The following is a 24,072-nucleotide window of genomic DNA, read 5'->3' as shown; positions in this document are numbered from 1 at the left end:
ACCTCTGGTTCACACAGTCGGTAGCTTTGACTGTACCTAGTCCATTTCTAACAAGTTAAGGCCAATGGCTGTGCCGTCTATTTCCGACCTCCGGGACGTTACCTTTGAATAAAATAATTCAAGATCGTAAGTGGCTCAAGTTGTCCTGGCCTATCTGGATACGGAGAGTGTTCGACTGTTACCCCGGACAGCATTTTCTATAGACCTTTCACCTATTAGTAGCATCTTGAGAGTGAGAAGCTTACAAACAATCACTCTTGCGAAAATCAGCATGCCCTTTCCTCACACGATATAATGGAAACTATGGATGGAGGACAATAGGCAGTTTCCATATTTCTAGATTTCCAGAAAGCATTTGACACGATGCCCCACACGAAATGACTAGTAGTGATACAGGGTACCCTCTGCCACGCTGTAGTATCATAGCAGCTAAAAATGGTTCAAATGGCTCTGAGCACTATGGGAATTAACATCTGTGGTCATCAGTCCTCGAGAACTTAGAACTACTTAAGCCTAACTAATCTAAGGACATCACACAACACCCAGCCATCACGAGGCAGAGAAAACCCCTGACTCCGCCGGGAATCCAACCCGGGAACCCAGGCGTGGGAAGCGAGAACGCTACCGCACGACCACAAGATGCGGGCTATCAAAGCAGCTGTAGATGTAGAACGACCACTGCTTGCCGAGAGACTAGCACACCACCACTCGCAATCCATTGCAGTTGATGAACTCCAGCACAGACCTGAAGCAGCATGAAATGACATAAACGAGTCTGTCGTCCAAGTTTAGCTCGACTCGATGCGCAACCGTGTTAGCGTGTTAGCGTTGTCGGTGCAAAAGATGATAACCTTCTTGTAATAAATACTGCATCCTGTATGCCCCTAGTCACCTACAAATTTAAAGATGCTCTGTTTCTACTATACTGTGTGAGCACAATCAGTAGGACTTCCTTACTTCCTATCCTTCCTGATGTGGCAGTTTTAATGGGCAGCAGTGTACTTGACGACGATTATAGCTACACTGCCCAGTCACATTAATATGATCACCTGCCAGAACACTCAATAACAATGTTTTGCAACGCGATCCGCTGTGAGACATACAGGAAGGAGGTTCTGGAAGGTGCCGAAAGGAATGTGGAGTCATGACGGCTCTGGTGCTGTGGCGAACTGAGTTAGGTTTCTCGTCTGCGGATCCATGATGCACCCATCGAGGTGGTACTGCAAATTCTCGATTGGGTTTAAATCCGGGGAGTCTGAAGCCAGTGGAGTACTGTAAACCCATCCTGATGCTCTTCGAACCTCGCAGGTATACTACGACCTGTGTGGGACGTTGCATTGTCCTGGTAGTAGATGCCATCGTGCCGAGGAAAAACAAGAATAGATGGGTACTTGTGTCGATCGATTGTGCCTTCCAAGATGACGAGATCACCCAGGGAATGCCACGAAATGTTCCCCAGACCATAATGCTCCCTCCTCCGCCTGGACCCTTTCGATGGTTGTTGCAGCCTTTTTGCTTTCACACGTGTCACACACGCCAACTTTCGTCTGTCCGATGGAGCATAAAACATGATCACCAGAGAAGGCCACCTGTCGCCACTCACTGGAGATGCAAGTGCTGTTATTGGTGAACAAATTCTAGCCTTCACCACCGTTGAACAGCATTCGGTATGAGTGCGTAAACCACCGCCTACTGCAGGGGCCCATACGCAGCAATTATCGCTGAATCGTCTTTGAGAGACACTGTCGGTAGTCCCTTGGTTCACGTGCGTGGTCAGTTGCTCAACAGTTTGACGTCTATTGGGCCGTACGCATCTTCGTTCACCGCTGTCATCTATGGCACTTGCAGTTGTCACCGCACCGGTTTTGGATAGCGCCATTTTCCCACTCACGACATGCTTTAAGCACCACGGCACGCCAACAGTTTTCAGACTTTGCCGTTTCGGAAGTGCTTCCACCCAAAAGCCAATGATGGTGCATTTCTGGACGTCAGAGAAATCGCCACCTTTCCGCATTACGACAACGACTGCACTGTTTATCCGCGTCCGGGTTCCCCCTTCCCCCCAAGCAATATGTATGACAGCTGTACAATGTTTGGTTCTTGTGCAATAAATAATTGAAAGTGTTTCCGGACTTTATGTACACCCTGTATGTAATAATAGTATACACTCCTGGAAATGGAAAAAAGAACACATTGACACCGGTGTGTCAGTCCCACCATACTTGCTCCGGACACTGCGGGAGGGCTGTACAAGCAATGATCACACGCACAGCACAGCGGACACACCAGGAACCGCGGTGTTGGCCGTCGAATGGCGCTAGCTGTGCAGCATTTGTGCACCGCCGCCCTCAGTGTCAGCCAGTTTTCCGTGGCATACGGAGCTCCATCGCAGTCTTTAACACTGGTAGCATGCCGCGACAGCGTGGACGTGAACCGTATGTGCAGCAGACGGACTTTGAGCGAGGGCGTATAGTGGGCATGCGGGAGGCCGGCTGGACGTACCGCCGATTTGCTCAACACGTGGGGCGTGAGGTCTCCACAGTACATCGATGTTGTCTCCAGTGGTCGGCGGAAGGTGCACGTGCCCGTCGACCTGGGACCGGACCGCAGCGACGCATGGATGCACGCCAAGACCGTAGGATCCTACGCAGTGCCGTAGGGGACCGCACCGCCACTTCCCAGCAAATTAGTGACACTGTTGCTCCTGGGGTATCGGCGAGGACCATTCGCAACCATCTCCATGAAGCTGGGCTACGGTCCCGCACACCGTTAGGCCGTCTTCCGCTCACGCCCCAACATCGTGCAGCCCGCCTCCAGTGGTGTCGCGACAGGCGTGAATGGAGGGACGAATGGAGACGTGTCGTCTTCAGCGATGAGAGTCTCTTCTGCCTTGGTGCCAATGATGGTCGTATGCGTGTTTGGCGCCGTGCAAGTGAGCGCCACAATCAGGACTGCATACGACCGAGGCACACAGGGCCAACACCCGGCATCATGGTGTGGGGAGCGATCTCCTACACTGGCCGTACACCTCTGGTGATCGTCGAGGGGACACTGAATAGTGCACGGTACATCCAAACCGTCATCGAACCCATCGTTCTACCATTCCTAGACCGGCAAGGGAACTTGCTGTTCCAACAGGACAATGCACGTCCGCATGTATCCCGTGCCAACCAACGTGCTCTAGAAGGTGTAAGTCAACTACCCTGGCCAGCAAGATCTCCGGATCTGTCCCCCATTGAGCATGTTTGGGACTGGATGAAGCGTCGTCTCACGCGGTCTGCACGTCCAGCACGAACGCTGGTCCAACTGAGGCGCCAGGTGGAAATGGCATGGCAAGCCGTTCCACAGGACTACATCCAGGATCTCTACGATCGTCTCCATGGGAGAACAGCAGCCTGCATTGCTGCGAAAGGTGGATATACACTGTACTAGTGCCGACATTGTGCATGCTCTGTTGCCTGTGTCTATGTGCGTGTGGTTCTGTCAGTGTGATCATGTGATGTATCTGACCCCAGGCATGTGTCAATAAAGTTTCCCCTTCCTGGGACAATGAATTCACGGTGTTCTTATTTCAATTTCCAGGAGTGTATTTTAATAATGTATGTTTTGTTTGTACGCAATCAGACGTAACACTGAACCGATACCCATTCTCAGGGTGCCCACATAATGGGTTATGTTCCATCAGATTCATAGAACTGGAGACTTTTTTCTGAAAATCTATGGAACTCACGGGACCTGGTAATCCACGTCTTCTTTTTTGTGAGCTGTCCGCGAGTAGAAAACTGCGTCCAGATTGTATGCAGTCACGACCCTTGCTGGACGGCCCTGGCCGTGGCAGCGTGGTAAGTAATGCCAGTTATCGCCCGCCACCTGCCACACGCCGAGTACACAACACTCTGATTCACGCCCATGTGTTTACACTGGCAATGACGCTCCTCTTAAGTAAGCGCCGCTGTTATTCATCAGGGCAAAATTCTTCTTGCCTTGCAAAACCAAATATTCCTAATGAAGCCACACGACAAACATGTGCTCCAAGACATTCGTAAAGTTGATGCGATACTAAAAAATTACGAAGGTCTGAAAACATGGGTCAAAGTGAACAAAGAACTCACCAGAATTTATTCAATGCGCACAAGAACAAGTGACGTAACCACAACGATTACAGACGGCTACAACTACTTAACAAATACAGATAAGAATTATACACACTTCATACGTGTTCAATATGACACTCGTTAATTGCACGGACAACATCTAAAGGATAATCCATTTGCTGCCGTACGTTCATTTTGACTTTAGAATTGTTTTCAGGCAAAGCAGACTCATATACAAAATTTCTCACGTACCCTCATAAAAAAATCCATTCGTTTCAGGTTTGGTTCAAAATGGTTCAAATGGCTCTGAGCACCATTGGACTCAACTGCTGAGGTCTAAAGTCCCATAGAACTTAGAACTACTTAAACCTAACTAACCTAAGGACAACACACAGATCCATGCCCGAGGCAGGATTCGAACCTGCTACCGTAGCGGTCACGCGGTTCCAGACTGTAGCGCCAGAAGCGCTAGGCCACCAGCGGCCGGCCGTTTCAGATTTGTAGAGATATGTGCCCAAGAGCAGAATATAGCAAAGTCTGTTGAGTATGACCCACCCAGCTATTTTGAAGGTGTTGATATGAAACAGTGGTAATTTCCAGAAGGGTTTCGAATTCTCTGCACTTGAGAAACGATGGAAATTTTGAGATTTTGTTTACAATCTCAGTACTTCTTCCCGACGTAATGCTACGCATTACGTAGTTATAGCCGTCCGTGTATTCATTTTTACTTGAACTGTACAGAACAATGATTACATTGAAAAATTCTTGTTTAATTGCCCTGCTCATTTTAAGGATTATATTGAAAAATTTAATACTTTTTCTTACGGAAAACAGAATTACGGAGGTAAACAGATACGATCAATAACTTAGTTAACAAATATTAGGTAGTATTAATGTTCAGTTCACAGGCAGAAAAAAATGGTTCAAATGGCTCTGAGCACTATGGAACTCAACTGCTGTGGTCATCAGTCCCCTAGAACTTAGAACTACTTAAACCTAACTAACCTCAGGACATCACATACATCAATGCCCGAGACAGGATTCGAACCTGCGACCGTAGCAGTCGCACGGTTCCAGACTGCGCGCCTAGAACCGCGAGACCACCGCGGCCGGCCTCAAAGGCAGAGAATAATGAATTATAAAAGTGTTGAAACACAGATCACAGAGCTTCTATCACAAAGAAAAGTGTTTTCTATACTGCTGAAAAAGAAAGATAATGTAATAGTAAGTTCAGTGAAGCGTACAAAATTCGTAAAGTGGTAATAAGGGTTGTTAATCGGCTCACATAGCGAAAGACATGCATATCTACAGCAGGAGTTCGCACTAGCACCATTGAACATAACGGACCTATATACGAATATTCCTGTTAGTGACAGGTATATCAAAAAATATACCTCCTGGGATACATAAACATCGTCCATTCTTCTATAGTTTTATTAAGGCGAAGGCCAACCACTGCGATATATACGCCAGGTAGTTTCATTAACTGTGGAAGATAACTCCATGATATGCTCATGTTAAACACTATAAACGATAAAAGTAAGAGAAGCAGAAAGAAAATTAACAGCGTCCATCTCATAATAAATTCACGATTTCTGAAACATCTCCCAGACAAACAATATTGGTAAACAAAATTAGACATATTTTTAAAGCCAAGAGCTGGTGCAATGGTGTTCGTGATTTGATAACAGTCGTTTGACTGAAAATAGTCGAATCAAACTGACGTAGAGGCCGCTTTTGGGGGTTTCGTGATGCCTTTCTCTAAGTACTTGCGCAACATGGTTTACAGAAGTTATCGTAGACTTTATTTAAATTGTTGATGTTATCATTGTTACTATTATTATTAGCTGTAAAGGACTCGCTTCGGATTATTCTTTTTCCATTTATTTTATGTATTAGAAAGAAACCTACGATTATTCATCTCATTGGTATAATATCTAACTTACTCAGAAAACAATTTTGTAAAGTACTTCTGATTGTTTCTTTCCGGTGAAAAGACGAATTAGTTTTGCGACTGTCCAACACGCAAACATGTACCCTCACCGAGAAACACTTTCTTTTATATCCAGGCCGCCACACTGGTAGGTCTTCTATTATTCTTCATCGACTGTCATACTCCACGGTAATGTTGCCAGAACATGGAGCTTTTCAAACTGAATTGTAAGTTGGCTGAAATGAGTGCAACTCTTGGTATGAACAATGACATGTATTTTTCTTTTGCAGTTCATATTGTCGCACCTATGTAGTCAACGTGGAGGAATCAGCAACAAAAGAACGCAGTGGAGACATTGTTAATGTACCGCATAATTCACAGGGCCCTTGAGCGCTGATAAGGAAATATGATGTTGGTTCGAAGCGTTTTTTCGAGGTCGTACCGAGAACATTGAGAGAATTTAGGAATTCTATTGGGAAGTTTACTATTTCGTCTTGGTTCATTGTTGTATCAATGGATATAAATATTTTTTCTACATATGTTCCCATATCATATCGCTGATTTGTTTCTTACACTGCGACATTTTTTGCTGTTGTTGAAATCGTTCCTTCACTCAGCGATTTCTTGTTTACGTAATTTCTGTTGCATGACTCTTCGGTTACGAAGATTTTGGCGGGGTGCAGATTAGTACGATATATGTCTTTTCACGTTTTATGTGGCGCTTCCGAGAGTATTCTAGTACAATTAAAAATATGTCCCTGATGAAGTACATCAACGCCTGTTTGCAGCTAGGGTGTCCATTTAATTATCGTTTCATTTCTAGCAAAGCTGCATGGTCATCTACAGTAACTGTTCTTTCAGGAACAGATACTATCGTCATGTATAGTTAAAATATGGCTTCCCGGCCATTGACGTTCTTGTGCAAACGCACATACTATGCCCGAACTCGTTCGGGACTTGGTAGATTAATCTGCCAGGAGTAATGAGTATGATGGGCAAACATCTCTTAGGCGCACTACGAATGTAGTGGTGTGGACATGTTGGGAATGTGGGTCTCACGGGGAGCGTGCAAGGGATAAGTCCCTGCAGTCGCGCTACCCTCTGTGCCCTCGGTGGGTCAGATGGATAGAGCGTCTGCTATGTAAGCAGGAGATCCCGGGTTCGAGTCCCGGTCGGGGCACACTGAAAGGTCTCTGTTGGATTCCTTTCATGTTAATTTCTTAAATCTGTTGTCATTTACGGCATAAATTCCTCTTCTAAATTTACTGTGGCGTTTCTGACTATCTGCGAGGAGACTGAGCAGTGAAACGTGTTACTTTTACATATAAACAAGAACGATCTGTCACACTACTACACTTTAAAACACAGTTTATATGTAATTCATGTCACACAGTCTCATACGGAACCTACATCCGCTTTCTTTTATATACTGTATATGATAAGATACTGTCATCCCCCTTCCCTTCTGTGTGAGAGGATGAATGAGGAAATGTATTTCTAGTTGCATGCTTGAGGGTAGCAGGCAAGCCTGTCTGCTAGAGAACAGTAGGACCAACGTCGGAACAGGTAGCTACGCTTTCTAGAAGCAAAGAGGTTTCTATTCTTAGTATGGTCCTGTCCGTCCCTTGGCATTTTGGTATAGGAAGCTGCCTCTCTGGTCACTTCCGTTTGTATTTGTGAAGAACGCTCGGTAGCGGGCCAGGTCAGCCTGTCCGCGGCGAGCGTCTGAAGTGGTAAGATCTCCGGCTAAGCGCGTGTCTGCTAAGTCCGCAGGACAATTGATTTCTTAAGTTCAGCCTAACTGAAAATTTAATCACTTTTATTTCAGGTTTCAGCTCTAAAGTATCTAATGTTATCTTAAATTGCAACGCAGTGTATTTCGAGTGTCAACTTCAGAATATCTTCCAGTAGTTGCTTTGTCACTACTTTGTGAGTAAAGTGGAACCACGTGTTGATCAGAAACTATAACTAAGATCATCAATCTTAAATGCGAATGTGCGTGAGATTATAACGTCTCGTCTTGACAATATTTTTCAATATAGCCACTTTTCTTTATGTTCAACCCTTGTGGGGTGTACTTTGTGAGACCAGTACCACGTGTTTATACAGTTGTTTGACCCATCAGGTCAATAGTAAGACGATAGTAACCAGTGCAAGGTTTTTCTTTTGTAAATTGCTTTTCGATCTAATTTATTTTAATTATCAGAATTATGGTGGAGTTACACTCTTTGTGTAAGCCAATTTGACCACCTGAAGCATGTGGTGTAATCATCAAAGTAGCCCTGAGCTATTCTTTTCGGGAAGATTTCACAGAGAGTTAGTATGAATCTACATCTACATCTACATCTACATGATTACTCTGCAATTCACATTTATGTGCTTGGCAGAGGGTTCATCGAACCACAATCATACTATCTCTCTACCATTCCACTCCCAAACAGCACGGGGGAAAAACGAACACCTAAAACTTTTTTGTTCGAGCTCTGATTTCTCTTATTTTATTTTGATTATCATTCCTACCTATGTAGGTTGGGCTCAACAAAATATTTTCGCATTCGGAAGAGAAAGTTGGTGACTGAAATTTCGAAAATTGATCTTGCCCGTACAAAAAACGTCTTTGCTTTAATGACTTCCATCCCATCCCAACTCGCGTATCATATCTGCCACACTCTCCCCCCTATTACGTGATAATACGAAACGAGCTACCCTTGAATGAGATTTTCACTCTGCAGTGGAGTGTGCGCTGATATAAAACTTCCTGGCAGATTAAAACTGTGTGCCGGACCGAGACTCGAACTCAGGACGTTTGCCTTTCGCGGGCAAGTGCTCTACCAAATGAGCTACCCAAGCACGACTCACGGCCCGTCCTCACAGCTTTATTTCTACCAGTACCTCGTCTCCTACCTTCCAAACTTAACAGAAGTTCTCCTGCAAACCATGCAGAACTAGTACTCCTGAATTTAGTATACCAGTGTGTGGTAATTTCATGACGGACATGATTGCGCTACGAACGTAGGTTCTTTGGGTGAAAATTGAATCGGTTGGTTGTGGTTAATTTCCTCTTGCATATGTATCAACGTTCTTCGTGTGTTATTTTATGAATGCAGTGTTGTATGCAGTCTCCCAATCTTGGCTCCATACTTGATGTGTTCCGTAAGATTACAATCTCACATTTTCACAATCCTAAATAAGGCACCAGCTTAGTTATGACTCAAGTATAACATGCTGAAATTTCACTGATCAATGTTAAAATAAATTTCCAAATACAAACTGATTTATTTCTTTTTATTTAAATTCTCTTTTATATATATATATATATCACCGGTTTTCGTATGACTATTAAAGGATTATAATTAATGTTAGTCTGGTTGGGAATTTGGTAAGCTAGACTGGATACCTGGTGAAACAGTTGCGCAGTAATGCAAGGTTAGCTTCCCCAGACAGCTCACAGCTTTTAATCCACTTTTATGGTCTTGAATAGCAGCACCGCTTACACCACAAATTAATGCAGTAATATTACACATCACGACCCTGATCTGTGATTCCGCTAGACTCTGGAAAGTCTGAAACGTTAGATTGCGAGCGTTGTATAATCTTAATTTTTTTTCCCTGCAGCGCTCGAACAACTTCTGCGCTGTTTTTGAGCATACTTTCAATAGATTCACGGTGTTGTTAAGCGGCGTTGTGTTGTTTGTCTTGTTTTGTTTTCTATATTTGTGTGTTTTATATGTATGTGTGTTTTTTTTATATCTTGTGAATTGCTCTGTTTCGATCAAAGATATAAATTTGTTTTGCGTGTGAAAAAGTGCGTACTAGGTTGGGTACATTTCGTGTGGCTGTCGTGATTTTTGGGGGATACATTTATTCTGATTAGTGTGTTGCCTACTGGGTATAATAAATTGAACTAATGCTGACACGTAACCAAGCTAAAAGTAGGCAGTCCAACAACTTAAGCAACATGGACCAAGGGGATAATCTGATTTCGAATATTAACGCGTCGGACGGTTCCGAAAATGCAATGGGGAATACTTCAGAGGAAATGCAAAACAGGACGAACGGGCTCACATCAGAGCCAGAAATTAATTTGCCTTCAACTAACCAAATTGATTTGGCAGAACTCATGAAAGCCTAATTGCAAAAAAAATAAAGAAAACGCAGAGAAATCTGAAAAATCGATCCGAGAGCTAGGCGAACAAATGACTCTAAAAACTGAAAAATCGATCCGGGAGCTAGGCGAACAAATAGAAGAAAAACTAACCCAGCAGACAAATAAAGTCGACAAGTCGATGCAGAGAGTGACCGATGATATCTCACAAAGAATAAACAATCTGGCAAGTGAAATAAAAAGTGATATCATGAAAGAATTAGGCCGTTTTGAAAAAAATCTATGACCGTCTGCAAGCCTTAGAACAGGGCAAGCGGAGTCGCGATGCGGAATCGAAAGAGAGCGAAGAACAGCTACTTAGGAATTTCCAAGCGCTGAGAGAACAATGCCAAAGAGAACACCAGCAGGTACTCTCGAGGGTCCAGGAGGCGGAAACGCATTGTCCCGCGACCGTTGGCAACATAGTAGCGGACAACAGTCAAGCGATTCACGCACTCGAACAGCAAGTAGAATGAAGCAGACTGGGGCGGAGGACAACAGACAAATACATGATAAGATTGCGGCATTAGCGGACATCGTAGGCATGATGAAGGTGACGGAAAGCGATAACAATACTACACCGGTAGCGGTCGCAGAGACCGAAGAAGTGCGTTCGCTTCTTAGATTTCAGAAGGGACAGTTCGAAGTCAACAGGCGGCACAAAGCTGTAACAGGCGAATTACAAGAACGCGTGGCGCATCTGGAAAGCCGCATGGGGTGTGATTCCGAACTCGCCAATAGCACTAAAAATAGCCGTACGCGCAGTGCAGAGAGGGACTCCGGCCACGAGAGAGATTTTAACGACAGGGAAGAATGTACTTTGAGGGGCAGACATTAGCAAAATAGAAACATTCAAGGGCCTCGCCGGGAGGAAATGCGGGGATTTGATTTCAAACATTTCCTTACGGTGAGAAAGTTTGAGATATTTCGAAACTCTCAAAAAGGAATACATCCACGAGCATGACTCGAGCAATTTGAATTGTGTCTTCCCCCCGACTGGGCAGGTTCACATAAGATAGAATATATGTGTGGCTATTTGGAAGGCGAACTGGCGATTCGCATGAGGTCGGCAGCGCGTCACTGCAACTCCATTCGGGAGTTTCGACAAGCGTTTCTGTCCGCCTATTGGTCGGAAGCGGCACAAGATATGGTCAAGCATGGCATAATTATGCTGCCAAATTTGAACCCGTCTGCTTTCGGCAGCCCAGCACGCCTATTCGACCACATACTGCAGGCAAATCAATTTCTATACGATCCATACGGACCTGCGGAACTAATTAGGATATGCGTCACCAAATTGCCGATGCACTTGCGCCACGTGGGACGATGCAAAGAGGACGTGGAAACGTTTAAGACACTTCTCCAAGAGTTGGAATATAATACAGGAGAATGCCCGCCTAATCAGCACAAAGTTATTACGGGGCACAGCAGCGTGATCGCAGTCGTGGCCGTAGTACTAATCAACGGCGTGACTGGTCGTCGCGACGCGAACAGAACAATAATCGGGACCGGCCGTATAGAAACTGGGGTAACAGTCGCGAACACAGGTGGAACAACGGAAATGATCAAGGACGTGGACAAGATTGTGAACGCTACAGGTACGGCAACCAGAATCGATACTACGATGAATACGATGGGAATGGGACTGTAGGCGGAGCACCTCATGAAGTTGAAATTCGGCCGCCTAACCCTAGACATAATCCAGCAAATGGAAATGAACCAAACAGGCAATGACAAACGATCAGCGCAGAAGGCACCCTATCGGAACAAATGAGCGACATGGCAAATGAGTAGAATGGACAGTGAGAAATAGAGAGGACGGTGAGGAGAAAGAATTAATTAGTTTAAATTTGTGACGTATGCATTTTGAATAATATGTTGGTAAAAATAATGATAAAGATGTTTCTATGTGATTGATTAAAGTGGTGTTTTCAGTTTTTTTCCTTTCCTTATGCAATTAGGATTTAGGTTGGTTCAAATGTGAAGATAAAAGGTTTCTTTGTGAACTACTGGAATGCTGTTTATGATTTTTTTGTGTAAATTGAAAAGAGTCGCTCCTGAGAGAAGTAAGATCTGTGTTGAATGAATGTAAAACTCAGGGGAATATCCGATCTGTGGGTATTATGGGTCTGGCAAACCCAGGTCCCCAGCTGTTAGTAGCCTTGTTTCCGATTTTCTGCTTTCAGTGCTACTATCTGTCCATTACTATTCTATATCTGTCAGTATAAATGAGGATCTCTTACTATAGTATGCGTGCTGTATGAATATTTTAAGATAGGAGAACTCTGAGAAAGGAATGAGTAAGTTTGGAATCTTGAAAACAGGATGCGATAATACGATTGTTTAACCATTGGCTTCCAAATATGCGATGATATGTTAATATTGATGGTAAATGTCTTTTTTGTTCTTTATAGCTGAGTATGTAAAGCGCTGTCTGTGGATTTCCTAAGTAGATTGATTCCTTTCAAGGTGAAAGAAGAGTTGTGGTTTGTGTAATTTACTTGGCCCTGAAATATTATTGTGGTAGTCAAATACGAGCAGTTTTTCAGCAAATGGAGAATGGAACAGAAATATGGATCCTTTTTGTAGTCTTGACTGATGTTGAGCCAGAGCCTGAAATATTATTCTGCTTTGATACTTGTCCTAGAAAAGTGACGTTTATGTGCTTTGTTGATGCTGTGAGCATTACAGCTTACTGTTTTCGCTGGTGTGGGATGCACTGCAGCCTATATGAGTTCTACTGAGGAAATTTCCCTCTTGAAGGTAGAGGAAGATTAAATAATTTTGATTATAGGACCGAAGGAAAGCTTAGTTTAAGGTAATAAGGATGAAGCAAAACATTTGTCATTTAAACTACAGGAGGATTCGGATCTTTTGTGTCTGTTGTAAGTTCAATATATTAAGATGAAACTGTTTTACATAATAGAGGTGACTACAATATTCGCATTCATGAGAAATGAATCCAGAATGACCACCACAGACGAAATAACTGATTTGGAAGCGAAAGGTAACTTAAAGAAGTTACGAAATGGGTAAGAAAATGTAGTATAATCTGTATAATGAAAATATTTTTTTTTACCCTTCTCAGAGTCATCTGTGTGATTAATTCTTGTGATAACGCAATTTTAGATGATATTGTCTTACTGTGTGAATATGTATGATAAATGTATAGTTGCGAGTCTCTTATAAGGTGTGTCAACTGGTATAAATGTTTTGGCGTGTAAATAACCATTGTATTTTTTTTTTTTTTACTGTGTGTTTAAGGAAAGTTTCTCCATATTTATCATGTGACAAGACATATGCCGCGAGCGTCAGGAAGAGGACGAATTAGAACAGTGTTGTAGTGGTATAAACACTGTGTTGAAGTAGCTTGTTGGATTAACTAGTAGTGGATTTAAGTAAAATTTTGAGTAATGTATGTTTATGGGCAGTTAGTTTGTAGAATAGACAACAGGTGTGCATGTGTGTGTGTAAATAACATGTGAACCCTATGCTGTCCTGACCTATACTTGCACAAGGCATAATCTTATTCATTTTAGAATTAATAAGTAGCATTTGATTTATTAAAACGTAAGTGAACCACATTAGTGATGTGGATTTAGATTTTATATTGTCAGTTCATTAAATTTTTGTTTTTATACTGTAAGTCATTTCACTTTTATTTTTTATATTGTCAAGTCATTAACTTTTATTTTTATATTGTCGATTCATCTAACTTCTTTTTATTTAAAAAAAATTAAGTCTCACTTTTGTTCTAAAAATAATAATTGTGAAAGACAATACTAAGTGGTATTATGTATGACATTTTGTAGTCACATAACTATGATGAACAATTTCTGTGAATGCAGTTGAGAACGTGAAAGCGAGGAGGAGGACTAGTTTGTAAACCGGTGGGTTTCCCAGCAGGACACAGTGTCAACCGGGCCACTTCGGGAGCGCGGTCGACAACAAAAGAAGGGTACGCGGCAAACACTTTCCCTTACACCCGGAGCTAATGGGCGGCCGCAGCAGTGCGAGCCTTCGTGGAGGCGATGACCTGAGATGGGCGAGCGGTCCACGGTGCGGAAATCCATCTGCTGGCAACACACCACACGCACGCGACCGTGGCGAGACGGGCGCGGTGAAACGACAGGGGATGAAGGGGCGTGGAGCCTTTTGACAGGTAGTGTCCAGAGAAAATGGCAGACTTCAACGACGCCTATCAACATTTCCTGACGGATGCCCACTGTCAAGCGACAGTAAATCATAGTTCGATGTTCTCTGGTCGCTAAGGGTGGCACAAAGAAGAGCCATTAAGTGTCATCCTTGCCCAGGAATATCAACATGGCGTGTCAAACGAGGATACCGCACGAATTTGACAACACAAACATGGAACCAAATCGAGATGTAGGTGACACGGGCCAAACTTCATGAGAGGGCAGAGAAAGCGGGATTGCACGCAACAGATGGACGAAAATCCCTATTGACAGCTGCGGCGACGAATCCCCCCTCCCCTTATATTGTGCCTCTGAGCGTGTCAGTGAACAGTGATTATACGGTTCTTACTCCAATGCATATACGTGTGTTCTGTCACAGAAACTTTGACTCGTGTGTTTTGCAGGGGTTCGATTTATTGTTGTTTATTAGACTCTTGTATTTTGCAGGTGTTCTATTTTTTTTTTTAGACTTTGACTCTTGCATTTCGCAGGTGTTTTATTTATTGGTGTTTTTTTTAGACGTTGACTACTGTACTTTCAGAGCTTCTTTATTTCTCAATGTTTGTTTTTGTGTGTTGTATTAGATTTGTGATATTTCGTTTCGTAAATTCATTCCTGTGGCATTGGTTCGTTTATCAGTCAGATAGCTATTCATGCTCATTGGACAGTGATCGATTAGCCTTTGCATTGGGCATATTTATAGTGAGGAACCCCTTAAGGGTAACAATCGCACAATTTATTGTAGTTTCAGTATAATGACACAGTGATCATTGTTTGATAACTAACTGAAATAGAGTAGAGTGATTAAATTAGTGCCACAAAGTTATTTTAATTCTACAAATGATTAGTTTTATAAGATATAGAATTTTTTGCGATAGCCACGTTGTAAAACATGTTTTTTCTCTTATCTTTCTATTTTTTTTTTTTTTTTGCTTTTGTGGATTGTGCATTGTAAAGTTCTGCTTTATAATACTGATGTTATTTTCATGTTTTTTTTAACTTGCTGTTGCACCTTTGCTATTTACATTAATTTTACTTGTTAATAAACAGTCACAAAATTTCCTGTGATCAGTTGGCTCTTGCAATGAGCAAATACTGGTGAAGTCCATAAGGGTAACAACCAGAAATTGTTTTCATATTAATGACACAGGAACCATTGTTTTTACTTGCTGACCGAATTAGGTCTACACTATCTTTTAAATAGGTGTCACAGATTTTTCTCTTTGAAATTAGTAGATTCTAAAGATATGTTGAAATTGTTGTGTTTTAGCAAGTAGCTGGTGACCTTTTGCCTTTTCCTTACATTTTTTGTTTAAGTTGGGTGTGAGCAGCCTGCTTGGGAATGTCCTAGCATGGCCAGACAATTCCCTGCACAGTCTTTTCCCGGAGCGTTGGGGTTATGAAAGGACTCTGTTGGATTCCTTTCATGTTAATTTCTTAAATCTGTTGTCATTTACGGCATAAATTCCTCTTCTAAATTTACTGTGGCGTTTCTGACTATCTGCGAGGAGACTGAGCAGTGAAACGTGTTACTTTTGCATATAAACAAGAACGATCTGTCACACTACTACACTTTAAAACACAGTTTATATGTAATTCGTGTCACACAGTCTCATACGGAACCTACATCCGCTTTCTTTTATATACTATATATGATAAGATACTGTCATCCACCTTCCCTTCTGTGTGAGAGGATGAATGAGGAAATGTATTTCTAGTTGCATGCTTGAGGGTAGCAGGCAAGCCTGTCTGCTAGAGAACAGTAGGACCAACGTCGGAACAAGTAGCTACGCTTTCTAGAAGCAAAGAGGTTTCTATTCTTAATATGGTCCTGTCCGTCCCTTGTCATGTTGGTATAGGACGCTGCCTCTCTGGTCACTTCCGTTTGTATTTGTGAAGAACGCTCGGTAGCGGGCCAGGTCAGCCTGTCCGCGGCGAGCGTCTGAAGTGGTAAGATCTCCGGCTAAGCACATGTCTGCTAAGTCCGCAGAACAATGGATTTCTTAAGTTCAGCCTAACTGATAATTTAATCACCTTTATTTCAGGTTTCAGCTCTAAAATATCTGATGTTATCTTAAATTGCAACGCAGTGTATTTCGAGTGTCAACTTCAGAATATCTTCCAGTAGTTGCTTTGTCACTACTTTGTGAGTTAAGTGGAATCACGTGTTGATCAGAAACTATAACTAAGATCATCAGTCTTAAATGCGAATGTGCGTGAGATTATAACGTCTCGTCTTGACAATATTTTTCAATATAGCCACTTTTCTTTATGTTCAACCCTTGTGGGGTGTACTTTGTGAGACCAGTACCACGTGTTTATACAGTTGTTTGACCCATCAGGTTAATAGTAAAACGATAGTAACCAGTGCAAGGTTTTTCTTTTGTAAATTGCTTTTCGATCTAATTTATTTTAATTATCAGAATTATTGTGGAGTTACACTCTTTGTGTAAGCCAATTTGACCACCTGAAGCATGTGTTGTAATCATCAAAGTAGCCCTGAGCTATTCTTTTCGGGAAGATTTCACAGAGAGTTAGTATGAATTTAGTATACCAGTGTGTGGTAATTACATGACGGACAGGATAGCGCTACGAACGTAGGTTCTTTGAGTGAAAATTGAATCGGTTGGCTGTGGTTAATTTCCTCTTGCATATGTTTCAACGTTCTTCGTGTGTTGTTTTATGAATACAGTGTTGTATGCAGTCTTCCAGTCTTAGGTTCATATTTGATGTGGTCCGTAAGATTACAAACTCACATTTTCACAATCCTAAATAAGGCACCAGCTTAGTTATGACTCAAGTTTAATATGCTGAAATTTCAATGATCAATGTTAAAATAAATTTCCAAATATAAACTGATTTATTTCTTTTTATAAAAAATTCTCTTATATATATATATATATCCGGTTTTCGTATGACTATTAAAGGATTATAATTAATGTTAGTCTGGTTGGGAATTTGGTAAGCTAGATTGGATACCTGGTGAAACAGTTGCGCAGTAATGCAAGGTTAGCTTCCCCAGACAGCTCACAGCTTTTAATCCACTTTTATGGTCTTGAATAGCAGCACGGCTTACACCACAAATTAATGCATCAATATTACAACACGAGAGATGAGTACACTAAGCAGATTCAGAAGGATGTAGGTTGCAGTAGGTACTGGGAGATGAAGCAGCTTGCACAGGATAGAGTAGCATGGAGAGCTGCATCAAACCAGTCTCAGGACTGAAGACAACAACAACAACAACATTACAACACATTTTCAACAAGTCGCTGATGAAGTACATCAACACCTGTTTGCAGCTAGGGTTTCCATTTAATTATTGTTTCATTTCTAGCAAAGCTGCATGGTCATCTACGGTAACTGTTCTTTCGGGAACGGATACTATCGTCATGTATAGTAAAAATATTCCTTGACATTCAAGAATAATAGTGAAAGCTCGAGAACACTGCGAAACTACATTTTTTTTTTCTTTCGGTTTCTGTCACTGTTTCGTTCAAAATTTTGTGATGTTCTTAAGCGCTTGGAAGCTTTCTGTGTGTCATGCTGCTACAGTGGTAATCATCCTCTGTTCACTACATAGTATTTATCCAAGTACAATTGCCACGACATCTAATACAATACACTAAACAATTACGACGTCCTAATTAAAACTATCAGAGAATCTGAAGCATTAGAATAGAACCTCATAATGAGGTGTCACCATACAATTGAAGTGGCTGTAAGCTGTGTTCAAAACGTAACACTAAAAATATGAAACGGCACATAGTTTCCAATGCATAGTACGCCATGCTAAAGGTACAGTACTCCTGCGAATGCGATAACAATTTTGTGTTCAATATTAATATTGATTTTTGATTTAATATAGCTGTGATCTAATTACTAATGAATAATTCTACACACAAAAACAAAATGCAAAATGGTCAGCTGCTTTCGTTTTTGAAATTTTAAAATTTTATTAGAAATTATTACTACTTAGTGCTCGATGGTAAAGATAACAAAAAAATAAAAATAAAAGAACAAGGCCCTGAAATGGGCAGTTGAGTGTCAGGGCTACTTGCAGACATTTTTTGTAAATGTGCGTTTGGTGGGAGCTTACCCTACTTGACTTGCTGAAGTTAATGGATCCTGAATAACTTTTATTATTCAATAGGTATAAAAAAATAACAGTTATGACTGTTGTATGAGTGTGCACTGTTGAAAATGTACGTTAACATTCACAACGCAGATAAGTAATTGTAATTATACGAATGGGTACTATCCAGTTTGTCTAGTGTAAAATTTTTTTAAAGATAACAACTATGTATTCTTTGTAGGCTATGGTTTGACAACGAACATTGTCATGCGAAACAAGTCACCACAAATACAAATATTTTAGCACAACTATGACACAAACGTGAGAGTTGGCAATACTCTCTTAGGATGTAAAGCTTGGCTTTGGCTACACCAAGCATACACAAGCTCTGGAATCTAAGACATTGTTGCCGCGCTTCGCAGCGCACGGATTAACTAGTGGCAGCTTTGAAGCCAGTGTAGGAGCCCGCCTGCTGCGGTGCGCACGTGTGTTGGGTGAGGGGTCGTCGCCGAGCTGCCGTACTGCTGTGTCCGCAAGCAGCGACACTGGACTTGGTAGTGAGTTGATATTTTTTATAATTTGTAGCGCGCTTATTAATTTAAAGAAAAGGGTTTGTGTATGCGCGTAGCAGCAGACGGTAATTTTGATAATGATAGGAGTTGAATTCTTAAGGGAAACCATTGTTAGATGAAGTATTGATTTTTGTCATTGATTTCTTTTGTAATTGTCAGGGAATTGTTTCGCTATGTACTTAATTGAGAAGTATTTCAGTCTGTCTCAAGAGTTTGATTAATTTGCAATATTGCGTTAATGCCACTGGAGGCAGAGTTACATACGAAGCGATTGTTGAAAGATCTTCTAGCGTTTTGTTAATTGAATGAGAAAGAATCGCTTTCAGAATATAGTTTTGAAAAAAAGGGGAATTACGCATTTGGGTTATCATTTATCGAGTTTAGATATGACCAAACGCTTTCTCTTGATTTATATGTAGTTGTAGTAAGCAGCAGCAGCCGCAGCAACAGCAGGAGCCGCCATACCGAACATGCATTGCACTCAGCATTGCACTCAGCATGAATAATAGGTTTTTTAATGGTCTTGTTAAGTAATGGGATGCAGCAGATAAAGCAGTGGCAGCAGAAAGACCAAGTTAGTTATTTGTTGGGCACAGGACCAATAAAAAAAATTTAGGCGATCTGTGTAATAGTAAAGTTAACAGGAATACAAGCACGAGATTTTCAGTAGAAAACATTAGATAAGAAGATAGAGCTCGCGACTTTGATCTGTCGACATGCCTGCCAGGATAAGTTGTTTTTTTATTATTTATTTTAACGAGTCGTAGTTAGATATGCTTCGTCTTTTTACTGCCAACTGCAAACTTACGCAACAGTAATCATTAGTGGAGACACAGCATTTTGATCGCTTGCGCACTGCTTTGTATTAACGCAAAATTTTATTTCAGCAGTTTTGTCTTTGAATTTGTTGGTGCATTGTGTAATAGTTAATTGAACAGTGGAATTTTTAGGATAGCGGTGTATTTTAGTGACATGTTTTCGTTCGTATTGCGACATCGATGACTCGAGCACAAAAGAAAATGGAAAAGAACGCAGATGCTACTGCAAACGCGAACGTAGATACACCTCCGAACATGAATGTAGAAGCAGTTTCAAACGCAGTTTCCAAAAATACGGAACAGAGAGTAAAAAATTCTTTTGAGAATATTGAGATCCGGGGATTTTCGGACAGTACTACGGAGAATCGGAATGTAGGCGATCATTTACCAACAATGCGTGATGAACAACCGTGTGCTACACGCAACTTAGGACACGACAATACAGTGACGCAAACCGAGCTCATTATGAGAAATTCCAGCGTTGCTTCCACCTCAAAAGTGCATAGTAATGATGTTTTCCCCACTTTCGGTGGAAATTCAGGTATGGTTGCCACTCTGATAGAGCGGAGTAATTTTGCCTTTCCTTCTGTTAGCGGAAAAGCAGGTACTGCTTCTGCTTCAACAGAGAAGAATAACATTGTACTCCCTGCCCCCAGTAATAATGTTTTACAATTATTACTGAGTAAACTCACTGAATTTAATGACAGACATGAGAGTAAACTCACTGAATTTAACAATAATAATGCAAAGAATTTCAAATCGCTTCAGAACGAAATTAACGAGAATCTCACATTGTTTTGGGGTGAGGTGATAGACAATTTAAATAGTAAATTTGAAGAAATGACCAGTCAGATGAATAGTCAGCTACGTGAAGAATTCAAATCAGATATTAATAATCTTGTATTGCAATTACAAACCACCAATGAAGTATCAAAGATAGAAATTCAGTTAACGACAGTAGCTAAACAGGTAGATGAATTACACATGAAAGTGACGGAACTGAGTAGCGGGTTAGAGACGAGGTCAGATGACACTCAGCCGTTACCGATCGCGGATACCGAAGAATTTCAGTCCCTGCAACGTTTTAAACAAGGGCAAATGACAATTAATCAGCAAAACAAATTTGACGTAAAAAATATACAGGGACAGCTTGCCAGCATCGAAGAAAAGATCGATCGCAGCAATGACACTGGTAGATCTGATAATTACCAAATTGGTAACGGCAATGAAGGCGATAATTATGGAAATGCTAACCACTTTTGTCGTAAATATGACACGTTTGCGGGACGTAATTACGGAAACGTGACTCAGGCTTTAAAAGAAAATTCATCCGCTAAGAAAAATGACGAGTTTGACTATAAGCATTTTCTCACAGTTAGGAGATTTAAAATTTTTCGGAATGCTAGTCAAGAAATCCACCCTCGAGAGTGGTTACAACAATTTCACTATTCTTTACCAATTGGCCACAATTGCAGTTATCTTGAAGGAGAGCCTGCAACAAGAATGCGCTCAATAGTACGTGAATGTCACACATATGGTGATTTTTATCACGCATTCTTATCTGCTTAATGGTCAGAGACTACACAAGATCGTGTAAAACATTACATCATTATGATGCAAAGTTATGAGCAGTCGAAATTTTCAACTCCAGTGCAATATTTTGAAAGCATGATTCGCATGAACAGATATTTAACGAATTCGTACAGTCAGTCGGAATTAATTCGTATCTGTTTGACAAAACTGCCGATCAGATTACACCACATAATTTTGGCAGGCAGGTGCAAAGATGACTTGGAGGCATTCCAAGCTCTTTTGCAAGAATTGGAATTTGACAACTATGAAAACACACAAAGAGATAATAGTAATCAGTATTGGGAAAATAATAATCCGTGGCGTGACCGTAAACGCGTATGGAACTCGGACGAACCTCACGCGTAACGGGCGGAAGAAGATAGGCGCGATATGCGGCATCAACCGTATAACACAGATCATAGACGCCAGAGAAATGATTTTTATGATCATAGGAACTGTCAGTACAATAATAGAGATCGCGGACCGCGAGAGCAAAGGCGTTATGGAAATGAAAATCATTTTAGAAGGAATGGCCACGGTAGAGACAACCGAAATTCGCAACGCGGTGCTCATGCAGAATACAGAGCATCGAGCCCAGGTGATCATTATGGTCATAACAATTATGAGAAACAAAAAAGTTATGATGAGGGAACAAATCAAAATTGGCAGGATCACAGAAATTCGAATTAAGAGCGTGGCGACAATGTAGAAATCAGACCACTCAACCCAAGCAATAATTCGCGGCAATGGGAGCCGGCACAACAATGACTAGAAACAAGAACTACAAACGGACTGTTTGGAGCGGCGGAAAGCCGCCACACAAATTATGTTAACTTTGTTGGACTGGAGGACATTAGAGACACATTATTACAAGAAAATGACAACAGTGAAATTATGTATGCTCACCCAATTATAACAATCTCGGTAGGAAATATTCTACTTTCAGCTGTACTTGATTCTGGCAGCCCTCTGAATGTAATTAGCGAGACAATGTTTAAGAAGTGTGAACAGGCATCTGTTTGTCCAACCTTGCCATTATTAAAAACCGAATTAAAGGGAGTCATTCAAGGAAAGAGTATAGACGTATGCAGTCAGACTTCTTTAGTTTTCAGGTGTCAACGAGACGACTTTCCTGCAAAATTTCTTAGTAGTCCCTCTTTTATCAACAGAAATGATTTTGGGTGTGAAATTACTACGTGAATATAAAGTAGGGTGACCAAACGTCCCGGAAAAGTGGGATTGTCCCGGTTTTCATCCCTGTGTTCCGATGTCCCGAAAATTTGTTTCGGGACGCTCAGAAGTCCCGGAATTCAGTTTTTAAATACATTTCGGAAACTTTCACAAATTTTTGAGCTTTCGCTATATTAAAGGAAATACAACACAAGAAATTAATATATTTTAGCTTATTTGTCTAAAACCTCCAATGTCCCATACTAGTAATCACAGTATCAGTACTGATACACCCAGGCAATAATTTACTTTGAGCGGTACTTTGGCCAACAAGTAGTAAGTTGTATTATTGCAACAGAGCTATGAAACCGTCCGATTGTCGCACCACTTACTCACTAGCTCGTTGTCAGAACAGTGTAGTAGTTGATGTTTTGTCAGATAAACTGCAATAGTTTTTCTCATATTAGTGGTATTATTGCTGCAGTACTGTGAAACGCAATGCCGAAACGTGCCTGCAAGTTCAGTGACTGTTATGCCAAGGAATGGAGTTTCATTAAGAAAGGTCGTTTTGGTTACGAAGCAGAGTGTTCCGTATGTAACTGTTTTATTAGTATAAGTCATGGTGGACGTTCCGACATAGATGATCACATCAGGTCAAAGAAACACATTAACAGATACAGTGCACCGAGCTGCAGTAAAACTCTACAAAATTATTTTGTGAAACATCATTCAAGTGAAGGGACGAAAGTTCGAGCAGCCGAGCTTGCACTAGCCTACCACACGGTAAAACGTCACCAAACTTATAGATCTAGTGATTGTACTAATAAGCTTAACAGCATTATGTTTGATGATTCTTCCATTGCACAAAAGTTTAGTTCAGCAAGCACTAAAGTGTCAGCTTTAGTAAAGGAGTTATTGCTCCCCAGAGTGTAAAGGAAAGCCTTGAATACATCAAAAAGTCTTCTTCCTACGGGGTATCCTCTGATTCCAGCAATCATAAGGCCACTAAAATATTTCCGTTTGTTGTTCAGTTTTTTTATATTAATCACGGAATTCAGACCAAACTTTCGAAGATGAGTTCCATGCCTAATGAAGAAATTCAAGATTTTGTATGAATACCATCGAAATGTTTGATCTTGAGCAAAATAAATGTGTGGCGTTTTATGGAGACAACACCAACACCAACTTTGGTGGTTTAAAAAGACAAGGCGAATGCAACGTATTTACCAAATTAAAGGCAACATTGCATGAAAATATTGAAGGCATAGGGTGCCCTGCACATGTTTTACACAATAGCGTGCAGACATCTGCTGACAGTTTAAGCTGTGATGTTGAAAGTATCGTCATGAAGGTAAACTCACACTTCTATATATATACTGTTAGAACAGAGAGGCTTAAGGAGTTCTGTGATTATGTAAGAACTGAATATATGAATATAATGAGTCACTCGAAAATTCGCTGGTTATCACTGTATCCAGCAGTTGAAAGAGTAATCCGC

The sequence above is a fragment of the Schistocerca gregaria genome, chromosome 3, assembly GCF_023897955.1.
Source record: "Schistocerca gregaria isolate iqSchGreg1 chromosome 3, iqSchGreg1.2, whole genome shotgun sequence".
Classification (NCBI taxonomy): Eukaryota; Metazoa; Arthropoda; class Insecta; order Orthoptera; family Acrididae; genus Schistocerca; species Schistocerca gregaria.
This window is presented reverse-complemented; position numbering follows the sequence as displayed.